This window comes from Somniosus microcephalus, chromosome 3 (genome assembly GCF_052327205.1).
Source record: "Somniosus microcephalus isolate GS21.2 chromosome 3, FLI_Smic_1.0, whole genome shotgun sequence".
Classification (NCBI taxonomy): Eukaryota; Metazoa; Chordata; class Chondrichthyes; order Squaliformes; family Somniosidae; genus Somniosus; species Somniosus microcephalus.
The window spans coordinates 75255015-75264839 of NC_140989.1; the positions used below are offsets into that span (position 1 = coordinate 75255015).

General features: G+C 49.9%; 1 pseudogene; it reads right to left on the reverse strand.

Moving 5' to 3' along the window:
• Positions 1-5840: 5840 nt before the first annotated feature.
• On the reverse strand, positions 5841-6698 carry LOC147121145 (uncharacterized; annotated as a pseudogene).
• Positions 6699-9825: the final 3127 nt, after the last annotated feature.

Consider the following 9825-nt stretch of genomic DNA (forward strand, 5'->3'; position numbering starts at 1 on the left):
AGTGCGGCCTTCTCAATGTCGTGTTTAATGCTGTTGAAGGCGGCGTGGGCCTCGGCCATGAGCGGGAAGGACGTTGATTTCAGGAGGGGACGGGCCTTGTCGGAATAATTGGGGACCCATTGGGCGTAATAGGAGAAAAACCCCAGGCACCTTTTCAGGGCCTTGGGAGTGTTTGGTAGGGGTAGCTCCCGTAGGGGACGCAATCGGTCGGGGTCCGGACCGATTTCCCCGTTTTCCACCACACAGCCCAGGATACAGAGGCACGTGGTGCTAAAGACACACTTATCCTCATTGTAGGTGAGATTGAGTCTGAGGGCGGTTTTCAGAAATCTCGCGAGGTTTGAGTCGTGGTCTTGCTGGTCGTGGCCGCAGATGGTGATGTTGTCCAGGTATGGATAGGTGGCTGTTAACTGGTTCTCATCGACCATGCGGTCCATCTCCCGCTGGAAGACCGAGACCACATTCGTTACCCCAAAGGGGACTCTGAGGAAGTGGTAGAGGCGTCCGTTCGCCTCGAAGGCGGTGTATGGACGGTCCTCCGGCCTAATGGGGAGCTGGTGGTATGCCGATTTTAGGTCGATGGTGGAAAACACCCGGTATTGCGCAATTTGGTTAACCATATCCGCTATGCGGGGCAGAGGGTAGGCGTCTAGCTGGGTGTATAGATTAACCGTCTGGCTATAATCTATCACCATCCGCTTCTTTTCGCTACCCTTAACTACTACTACCTGGGCGCGCCACGGGCTGGTACTGCATTCGATGATACCCTCCCGCTTGAGTCTTTCTACTTCAGACGCAATGAACCGTCTGTCCTCCCAGCTGTCCCGCCTACTCTTGGTCGCTATGGGTCGACAGTTGGGTGCGAGGTTGGCGAACAGAGAGGGCGGCTTGACCTTCAGGGTAGCCAGACCGCACACTGTGAGGGGCGGCTGGGACCCACCGTAGGTAAGCGTGATACTTCGGTGGTGGCACTGGAAGTCCAGACCCAAGATCACGCTCACACAGAGATCTGGCATTATCAACAGTTTAAAATCTCTGTACAGGTAGACTACCCTTTATCCGGACTTCCGAAAACCGAAACCCTCTAAAAACCGAAGGTTTTTTCGGTCAGCGTAAGTCGTGCGCACGACATGACCAGAGTGGCGCACGACTTACAGGCCTAGCCGGATAAGGGATAGTGTAGCATTTTTCCGCACTTCTGAAAACCGAAATCGCTCAGCGTAAGTGTACCAGCCTTTATCCGCACATCCGAAACCAGAAAACCTCTGAAAGCCGAAAGTGGAGCAAAGCATGACTTCTGAAAACCGAAATGCGCACGACCACGACCCCCGCCGACCCCCACCCCCGACCCCCCGGCCGAACCCGACCCCCACCGACCCCCGACCCCCGACCCCCCCGCCGTACCCCACCCCCGCCGAACCCCACCCCATTTCGGATAAGAGATAGTGTACCAGCCTTTATCCGCACATCCGAAACCAGAAAACCTCTGAAAGCCGAAAGTGGCGCAAAGCATGACCCGACGCTGCCGATGCTTGACCCACGCAGGTGTTATGCTGCTCTGTGTGATATTTGCTGCTCTCTTAGATATTTGCTGCTATTTGCTGCTCTCTTAGATATTTGCTGCTATTTGCTGCTCTCTTAGATATTTGCTGCTATTTGCTGCTCTCTTAGATATTTGCTGCTATTTGCTGCTCTCTTAGATATTTGCAGCTCTCTTAGATATTTGCAGCTCTCTTAGATATTTGCTGGCTTTTAACAATTTGTGAAAATGCTAAAAAGAGCTGCAGATACCCCGATGGGTAACAGTGAGGAGCAGAGAAGGAAGCATCACTCGTTATCGATATCGCAGAAAGTGGAGTTATTGCAGAAGCTTGATCGTGGTGTGTCTGTGCGACATCTTACTGAAGAATATGGTGTGGGAAGTACCACCGTATATGACTTAAAGAAACAGAAAGACAAGTTGTTGAAATTTTACACTGACAGTGATGACCATAAACTAATGAAAATTAGGAAAACATTGCATAGGGCAAAAAATGAAGATCTTGACCGTGTGCTGATTGAGTGGATTCGACAACGCAGAGGTGAACGTGTGCCACTGACTGGTTTGATGGTCATGAAGCAAGCTAGAATATACCATGAAGAACTGAACATTGAAGTTGAGTGTGAATATTCAGAAGGTTGGCTGCATAAATTTAAGAAGCGTCATGGTATAAGATATCTGAAAATCTGTGGTGAAAAAGCTTCTGCTGATCATGAAGCAGCTGAAAATTACATAGATGAGTTTGCAAAAATAATATCGGATGAAAACATCGGTCCTGAACAAATTTACAATGCTGATGAAACAGCTCTGTTCTGGCGCTACGTTCCTAGAAAAACATTAGCAACGGCTGATGAGAGTGCACCAGCAGGTTTTAAGGATGCTAAGGACAGGTTGACTGTTCTTGGGTGTGCCAATGCTGCAGGCACACACAAGTTAAAGTTGGTAGTGATTGGAAAAAGTCAACATCCGAGATATTTTGAAAGGTGTATGCAATTTACCTGTGCATTATTATGCGAGCAGGAAAGCATGGGTAATCAGAGGAATATTTTCTCACTGGCTCAATAACCACTTCGTACCAGCGACACGAGCTCATTGCAGGCAAGTTGGACTGGAAGAAAACTGCAAAATTTTATTGTTCCTGGACAACTGCTCCGCACATCCCCCTCCTGAACCTCTTGTGAAAAGTTATGTTTTCGGCATTAACTTTCCCCCTAATGTGACATCTTTAATACAGCCTTGTGACCAAGGAATTTTACGCTCCATGAAGAGCAAGTATAAAGACGTTTTTTTGAACTCTATGCTTGATGCAATCAACAGAGGCGAAGGAATCCAAAGCTTCCTGAAAGAATTCAATGTTAAGGATGCCATTTATGCAGTTGCTAATGCTTGGAACGATGTTGACAAACCAACATTAACAAATGCTTGGCACAGACTTTGGCCTTCAACGATGTTTCATGAAGATGGACCTGCAGATGATGAGTTTGAAGGATTTCCTGTCAGTCAGGAGAAGATGATGATATCAAACCTCCTCACTTACGCCAAAGGTTTATCATCCGAAAGTGTAAATACGTTAGAGGAAGCTGACATCGAAGAAGTGCTGAACATTGACAATGATGCACCTGTTGTGAATTCATTGAGTGATGGGGAAATTGCTGAAATGGTGTTAAATAAAGACAAGCATGAGGACAGTAGTGATGATGATGATGACATTGTGAACACAGGTGAAAAAATCCCCATAGACGATATGGTGACAATGTGTGATCAGTTAATTGCTGGCCTTGAAAAACGTGCATTTATCAGTGAGCAAGAGATTATGCAAGTTTACTCAATTAAAGAGAGACTGCTTAGACAGAAACCAATGTTAATGAGACAGATGACACTGGAAGAAGTCTTTAAAAAGGCCGTCTGTCGTAGTCATGCTTCATCACTTGAGAATCCTGTTCCTGGCCCATCTTCAGATGTCCAACTCCAACCTGATGACAATGATGCCAACACTGATGTACCCTCTTCTCCAAGATCCTCAAGCCAGATGTAATGCTGCTTCATCACTTGAGAATCCTGTTCCTGGCCCATCTTCAGATGTCCAACTCCAACCTGATGACAATGATGACAACACTGATGTACCATCTTCTCCAAGATCCTCAAGCCAGATGTAATGTACCTTTATTGCATGTTTATGTACAGGTATTTAGCTTAGTTTGTACCTGTACATGTTTGAAGTTTTACTGAATGTTTTCCTTACAAATAAACTGTACTACAGTATTTATCCCTGTAACTACAGTATTTATAGTCGTTATTTTCGGATAAGGGATAGTGTATCCTTTATCCGCACTCCCGAAAACCGAATTACCTCTGAAAACCGAAGTGTTTTCGCGCACCTTCCGAAATCCGAAATTTTCCTAAAACCGAAACACGGCTGGTCCCGAGGTTTTTGGATAAAGGATAGTCTACCTGTAATCAGTGCCTTTTACTGACAACATAACCACACAGAAACCTGTAATTTTTGAGGTATGAGTCTTATCAGCCATGGCGATTTTGCCCTGTGTAGGGACTATCGTTAGTGAAAGTCGTTTTACCAGGCTAGGATGAATAAAGCTTTCGGTGCTCCCGCAGTCAATCAAGCATTTAACCTTGTTCCCGTTTACCTCTATGTCCATCATCGATCTAGACAACGGATGCGGCCTGGATTGATCCACTGTGATTGAGGCCACCAGTGGGTCCTGGGGGTCCGTGTAGTCGGGACAAGATGGTGGACTCCATGAGGGTGGACAAGATGGCGTCCAAGATGGCCGCCCCCACGGCGCGCACGCGGCGGTGGCGGAGTTGGAGGCGTGGTTCCCTTTGCAGACTTTACTGAAATGTCCTTTCTTCCCGCATTTAAAACAGGTGGTGCCCTTCGCTGGGCACAGATGCCTGGAGTGTTTGTCCTGGCCGCAGAAGTAGCATTTCGGGCCCCGATGCATCGCGGCAGTAGTGGGGCTCCAGGGTGGAGGCTGGGGCTCCGACGGTGCTGGGCTGGCCTGAGACCTGGGAGGTGAAGATGGCTTCCAAGATGGCGGCCCCCACGGCGCGCATGAGGCGGAGTGGGCCGCGTGGCCTGAGGAACAGGATTCAGAGTTCCTCTGGCCCATATCCAGCGATCGCGCTATGCCCATAGCCTGTTTTAAGTCCAGTCCCTCCTTTTCAAACAGTTTCTGCCGAATGTAATTTGAACTGAAGCCCGCAATAAAGGAGTCTCGGATCAGCTCCTCCGTGTACACGGTGGCAGACACGGCCTTACAGTTACAGTCTCTGCCCAGTACTTTTAGGCTTAGCATGAAATCCTCTAGTGACTCACCATGCCGCTGCGTGCGAGTAGTCAGAAGATGCCTGGAGCACACCTCGTTTATTGGCCGCACGTAGTGGGCCTTCAGAATGGTGCAGGCATCCTCGTAGCTGGTGGCATCTCGGATGAGAGGGGAGACCCGATGACTCACCCGGTTTCGCAGGATTCCCAGTTTCACGTCTCCGGTGGCGGTCGCGGCTGCTATGGCGGTGGCTGAGGTTTCGATGAAAAATTCGAAGCATTGGAACCAGTGTCCGAACTGTGTGGCTGCGTCTGTGGCATGGGGGTCCAGATCCAAGCGCTCTGGTTTCAGTAGTCGATCCATCTTGGTGTTTTAGCGATTAAAATTGATGTGCCATCAATAACTCAAAGACAAGAAGTTAAAGGATTCAACTGAAGGCTTTTAATCGCTAAGAACATTGCACGCCATTCCACATCGGATTCGTCTGGCAGAATGACTCATACAGCTCTTGAGACCTTTATATGACAAAAGACAGGGGCGGAGCCAATACACACAATAGGGGAAAAGGGGGCGGTACACACAATACAATGCAGGTAAAACACAGGGGCTGATGAAGACATATATTTCATCACAACCATTATGAGAGAATATCCCTTGCCACCACCTATCAGATGAGAAGCTGAGACGCAGGAGCACAAGGAAGAGGAGGAGGAAGTGCAAGAGTAAGTCGAGGAAGAGGAAGGGAGGCTACAAATTAGACAGACCCCTTCTGCCAAAGCCCTACGTGATCAGATTATTCATTAGCGATACCAGTAACCTCAACTACACCTCCACATTCGCCAACAGTCCCACACTCCTTACCTTTCCTCTCTCACTGACCATCACATTGTCCTCTTTCTGACAACACTTATTGATTCCTCCCTCAGTTCACAACAGAAATGAAAACCACCACCAAATGCAATTCAAATCCAAATTTATCAATTCAATCATTAAATAATGCATACAAATTGAAACTAATTATCCTTGTGCATTCCCTTAATGCCTGTCTTCCATGTGCCTTTACTTTTCCAAGTGCTCCTACAAGGGACTTCCCCAGTGGCTGCAGCATGGGAGGTGGAAGGCTGCTGACCTTCAATTGAGGAGATTGTAGATAGTCTTGGAGGACGACCTCAAGCAGCTATGGGCCTAGAGGGCCCAGCTTCAGACTGCACCATCTCAGCCTGGGCTGCAGCAGTCTGGCCTGGCTGGCTGACAGGCAACAGCAAGGGCACTGCCGAAGTGGCAGGGGCAGGTGCAGGAATGCTGTCATCCTGAGAGAGGACAGCAGGTTCCTGTTTCCTGGAGCCACTGCCACTCTCCAGAGGTGGCGCCTCAGCAATCCTGGTGATCTGTTGGAGAACAAATTGCTGAACTGCTGTGATGTCCTTGAAGCCTCTTTTAACAGTGGTATCCAGCACCATGATGGCAGCAAGCTGAGCTTTGATGGAAGCTGTTTGTGCTGTAATGGAAGCTGTGACATCGGTCATAAGATGCTGCATCATGCTGGGTTCCACGGGTGTGCTGATGGAGGTGACCACCCATTCCATGTTGGAAAGGATGGGCTCTGAGCCCTGCACAAAGCCCTGTGCTAAGTTGGAAGTGAACTCCTCCATGCTCCTTGACATTGTGCGCAGGCTTTCTGGCAGGCGTTCCAGTGCACCAAGCATTTGATTGTGTGCACCCATCAGCCTTCTTCTGTAGCCTGGCCCATCAAAGTCGTCATCTGACTCCGCAGAACTAGTGTGCGACCTTGTCCTCTGGCAAACTGGCACCTGCGCAATCCTTTCCCCCCTACCTTGGCTCCTGCACACTTGTGCCCAGTGTCTCTCCATGTGCAGATCTTTCCTCTATCCTATCCTCTGAAGTGCATGCAGTGTCAGTCTCTGAGTTGGCAGGTACTAGTAAAAGATCGACTGACAGTGTCTCTTCATCACCATTATCTTCTTCCTCTGACTGGGAAGGTTCTAGTTCTTGGGTATCTTGTGGTGAGGGGAGAGGAGTAAATAAGAAGTGCATGCTTATACCACCTGCAGTTTGTGAGTCAGAAGAGATTGTGGGATCAGGGAGAAGTGGGAAGAGAGAATGAGGATTAGGTATGTATGTACCAACATCATCGATCCCTCCAGTGCCCCCAGTGGCCACGTCCTTAGCAATGCACCCTCCTATGATGGCTAGCACTGTTGCCTCCATGGGAGTTAAAACATGCAGGCACGCTTGTCCTCCTCCAGTTTTTTGCTGCTGCTTGCTGTTATATACCATCTTCTCTTCTGTGTGTCAGCATCAGTGAGTGTTCTGCAATATGTTTGGGTGATGTGGCTGTCATGCATGAATAGCTGCCAGTGTGTGTGAGCTGTGAGTTGCACGTGCGAGGCTTGCAACAGTGCTAAGTGTGTGAGGGTGAGGTAAACCATATGAATTTTAGGGTTGAGTACTGATTGATAGAGATTGTTGGTAGGTGGGTGATGGGGTTAGCGGGGCAGTTGGTAGAATATGCCATTTGAAGATTGAACTCACCTTGATAACTTGTGTCAGATCATTAAACTTTTTCCTGCACTGCATCCATGTTCTTGGCGCTACACTCCTAGCATTGACCTCCACTGCTACTTGTTCCCACTGCCTCCTGAGCGTATGTATGGATGGCCTCCTGCACCCCGTCCCACAGGACGTCTCTCCTTCTTTCCACCTCCTGCACCAAGGCCTCCAGTGCATTATCAGAAAACCTTGGTGCCCGTTCTCTAGCATGTTCAGCCATTCCTCAAAATATCAATTTCAGTTTGCAAACGATTCCTACTAATTCTTGAAGCCACAATGCACCTCCCCTTTAAGAGGTACACACTGCCTTAAAGTAGCACTAGCCAATCGGGATATCGGGCCCTTGCTGACATGTGCAGCCAATGAACAGCGCAGGTAGCGATGGCTGCATTCAGGAATCATGGAAATCAGCAGGCAGCACCAATTTAACCTGTTTTCAGGAGTTATCCAATTTAACCCCTTATGTCTTTAGCTGATGTTGTAGGAACGTGGGTTCCTAACTAAAAGACTGAGTTCTACTCAGGCGATCAAACAAAATGAACTTTAATGAAACAGGCTTTAACAAGAAACTGCAGGATAACATCGAATGTAGGTCTGCTCTCTCTGGAGGCCCCACGAGGACTGCCCCTGCAGTCCTGTGGCTGACGTCATGATGTCATCATGTTTTCCTGCCAGTGGGGGATCACGTGATGAACGGCGTGAGATCATCACGTTTTAGCCGCGCTGTTAAAGCAACCACACTCTGTACAGTTAAACAGCATAAATAAAGATACACTCAAACTGTAGCTAACATGTTGTTAAAGGAATTATGTACAAACGATCTGAGTCCTTTGGTGGCTCCGCCACATGCGCCCCCCCCTCCAGAATTGTCTTTAACAGCAAAAGTGAGACGACGAGGAAGCCTGACAAGTCTGTCCGAGCGACTTCGGTAACCGTGCAGAGGAAGCTGATGGACGGTGGTTGAGCTGGCGGGCGGTTGTGGTTGAGCTGGCGCGGCGAGTGTGGTCGAGTTGGCGGGCGGCTGTGGTTGATCTGGCATGGCGGCTGCAGGCGGTCGGCCACGTTTCGGCGGTTGAGCAACGACGACCGAGCAGTCCAGGTCTAGGTGAGCCGCTTTCAACCAGTCCACCGAAATGTGATCCGGCTTTCCTCCGATGTCGACCGAACAGGATTTGTCTCCTGATTCGATGACGCGGAAAGGACCAGTGTAAGGGGGCTTGAGCGGATCCCGGTGAGCGTCATGGTGGATAAATACGTACTCGGCATTCTTCAGCTCCGCTGGCACGTGGGAGCTCTGTAAGCCGTGATTTGATGTAGGCACCGGAGCGAAGCATCTGGCCGCTTCCTGGTGGCTGACGAGTTGCTGAGAGGCGGACCATGGCTCTGTGGGAGAAGGGAGGAAATCCCCTGATACTCGGAGAAGCTGGCCATAAACGAGTTTGGCTGAGGACGATTGCAGGTCCTCTTTGGGCACCGTATGAAGACCCAAAAAGGACCCATGGGAGTCTGTCCACCCATCCTGCACCTTGAAGACTGGCCCGTAGGGTGGCTTTAAGCGACCTGTGGAATCGCTCGCAAAGGCCGTTCGCCTGTGGATGATAGGCGGTGGTGTGATGAAGTTTGGTGCCGAGCCCCTGAGCTACAGCGTTCCAGAGCTCTGAGGAAAATTGTGGCCCACAATCGGAAGAGATGTCTGCCGGTACCCCGAAACGAGCAACCCAACAGGAGATGAAAGCTCGAGCGACGTCTGCCGACGTGGTGGAAACCAAAGGAATTGCCTCTGGCCACCTAGTGGTGCGGTCCACCATGGTGAGGAGATGTGTATAACCATGAGAAGGCGGAAGTGGCCCCACAAGGTCCACATGCACGTGGTCGAACCAACACTCCGGAACAGCGAACGCAGCCACTGGAGCTTTAACATGACGCTGGACCTTGGCCTTCTGGCAGACCACGCAGGTGTTGGCCCAATCACGGACATCGAGGTGCATACCCTTCCAGACGAACTTCACCGACATTAGCCATTGTGAAGCCTTCATACCAGGGTGCGACAACCCGTGTATGGCGTCAAACACCTTCCGGCGCCATGCGACTGGCACGATAGGTCAGGGAACGCCCATGGAGACGTCGCAAAGGAGCGTGGCGCCTGCGGCCTGGAAACTGACGTCGGTCGCTTGGAAACTAGAGGGGACGGTTCTGTATGATTGGACCTCTGGGTCCGAGGCCTGATCCGCAGCCATGAGGGCGTAGTCAATCCCCAGGTGAACCGCATGGACCGTCGCGCGGGAGAGGCAATCCGCCACCAGGATGTCCTTACCAGACACAAATGTTCGTGGTAAATTCAGAAATAAACGTCAGGTGACGTTGTTGACGAGCGGACCACAGTTCAGCAGTCTTGGCCATGGTGAACGTTAGAGGCTTGTGGTTGAG